General features: G+C 42.3%; 1 long non-coding RNA gene across 1 annotated transcript; it reads left to right on the top strand.

The window, feature by feature from the left end:
• On the top strand, window positions 1-1,933 carry LOC122483504. The gene is made up of 2 exons (XR_006297409.1): window positions 1-244; window positions 902-1,933. It is a non-coding gene; the product is annotated as an uncharacterized LOC122483504 (long non-coding RNA).
• The last annotated feature ends 628 nt before the right edge of the window (window positions 1,934-2,561 follow it).

Genomic DNA, 2,561 nt, shown 5'->3' with positions numbered 1-2,561 from the left:
CTCTGCCCCTCCCCTGCTTGTCTCTGTGTGTTTCTCCCTCAAAAATAAACATTTAAAAATTTGAATAAATAAATAAGTAAATATCTGCCAAGCCCCTCAGGCACAGAATCGCCTAGTCCAGCAGGAACTTTATCCCCTTTCTCAACTCTTCCTTCTCTGCAGCTATTAGGTAGAGAGGAGGTGAGAAGAGCCGAGAGCACACAGATTATTCTCCTCCTCCCCAACTCAGCCTCCTTGAGACATAGTAAGTGGGGCAGAGCTGGGAGGGGAAGACGGTTAAAGCTCCAGTGGGTGCACATTATTTATTGTTACCTAGGGTTAGATATCCTAATTGCTTGAGATGAAGAGGAGGTGAGAAGAGCAGAGAGCACACAGATTATTCCTATTATTCCTCTTCTCCCCAGCTCAGGCTCATTGAGACATAGTAAATGGGGCAGAGCTGGGAGGGGAAGGTGGTTAAAGCTCCAAGTGGGTGCACATTATTTATAGTTACCTAGGGTTAGATATTCTAATTGCTTGAGATCGCGTAAGACCGTTAACTAAGAATAAGCTGAAAAGTCACGGGCTTGCTGCAGCTTACCTCCACAGCAGGGAAAGAGTGTCCCCAAATGAAAATGCTTTGGAGGGGTGGTGAGAGACAAGAATAAGCTTGGGTTTGGATGGCAGTCTGTGCCTTGTGCTTGTTCAGCATGCCTTTGAGAGGTTTCTTGCTGCTGCAGTTTTTGGTGTGCTCCAGCTCTTGTTCTGTAACACAGTCCTACGGAACACGGTTCCAAAGGAAACAACATGATCTTGGCAGAGACACAACTTAGCTCCAAACACTCAGCCATTTACATAAATGCACAGAGCCCTTTACAGCTTTTCACAAAGACCCACAATAGTGTTTTTTTTTTATCCCCAGGTGGTCCTCCTTCCCAGATGACTTCTCAGACTGGCCACCTGTTTCTAGGATATTCAACTACTGTAGCAATTGCCTTATTGGTCTAATTCCATCACTCCTGCCCCCAAAGCAATTTGTTTCCCACACAGCCAAGTGATGTTTTTAAAATGTAAATCACATATTGTCATTTCTCTGCTTAAAATCCTTCAATGGGTTCTCAGTGCTCTGAGAACAAAAGACAGACTCGCTCCCAGGCCCTGTGTGATCTTGCTCAGGCCTTGCTCTCCAACTGCATCTTAACCCACTCCTTCATCACAAGACTCCAGCCATGCAAGCTTTCTTTTCATTCCTCTAGCATTCCAAGCCATTCCTGCTGGGTCTTTACACATGCTGCTCTATCTTTTTACAGTACTTTTTGTGATGAGCTCATTTTCATCTTCCAGATCTTCACACCAAATCCCCGTTTCTTCTTTGGAAGAAACTGGCTAGATGCTCACCAAAATGTCCTTTTTATGGACACATAGTTAACTATGTTTCCCAGCTCCTTGCATCAAGGCAGGGCTATTGTCTCCGCCAATGGAAAGTAAGTAGGAGTAATGCTTTACTACCAGACTAAGGCAATTAAAGAGTGGATGAGCCTTCTCCACATTCTCCCATCCCCTCTTCTGCCTTCCTGGGTGAGCTTGAAGCATATGTTTTAAAGACTGTGGAGTCAATTGCTTGGAGGAAATCTGCTTGACCAAGAACATCCACATTGGACTTTTCAACAAAAATAAACCTCTATTGCATTAAGTTACTGAGCTTTGGGAAGGTTACAGAAGTTAGTATTATATACTCTGGCTAATATATCTTTTCTGGGCATCCTGTCCACCTTGCTCTTGACCACAAAACCTTTTTTTGTTTCCCTCAGGGTGCTTCAAACATGTAATTACCTTACCAGATGCCAGTCAACACTCCTACCTATCCTGTAACTTTGAATCTTAATTGAGAAAAAAACGTCCACGTGAGGAAGTTGAGATACTCATTTTATCACTTGCATTTTGATTGTGACCAGAAAAAAAAATCCCACTGAAGAATGTCCTAAACAAATTAGATTTTTTTCTTCTACTATACTTAGAAACCTGAAGGTAGATGGCTGCTGTCAGTGGTTTAGGAATTCAAGGATGTTAAGTTTTAGGTCTTTGTTGCTCTTGGTGTCTTGATTCTAATGGTTACAAGATGATGTGTTCTTGATTAGTCGGGGACACCCTACTTACTGTTACACTTCTTGGGAGTCTTGTTGATTGCCACAGCCCCTACCTTTTTGGCTTTACTTCAAGGGTCCTTCTATGTTATTAATACTCTGGTATAAATATGTTTCATTATTCCCTACAACATAATTGAGGCCAATTTAAAATATTAACATTTTCTTTTCTATCTTTATTTTTTTGAATTTTATATTAAGTAGGCTTCATACCCAGTGTGGAGCTTGAACTCAAGACCCTGAGATTAAGAGTCACATGCTCTACCAACCGAGCCGTCAGGTGCCCCTAAAATATTAACATTTTAAAATATATTTGTCTCCCACACTCCTTCCCACACCTCAGTGATCTATTAGCAACTTACCCAGTTTGAAGCTGTTCTTCCTCCAGCCCAGTGGGGTGGGGAAGCATGGTCTTTATTTCATTCGTTACCTCCTCTG

The sequence above is a fragment of the Prionailurus bengalensis genome, chromosome D1, assembly GCF_016509475.1.
Source record: "Prionailurus bengalensis isolate Pbe53 chromosome D1, Fcat_Pben_1.1_paternal_pri, whole genome shotgun sequence".
Lineage (NCBI taxonomy): Eukaryota > Metazoa > Chordata > Mammalia > Carnivora > Felidae > Prionailurus > Prionailurus bengalensis.
This window is presented reverse-complemented; position numbering and strand designations above follow the sequence as displayed.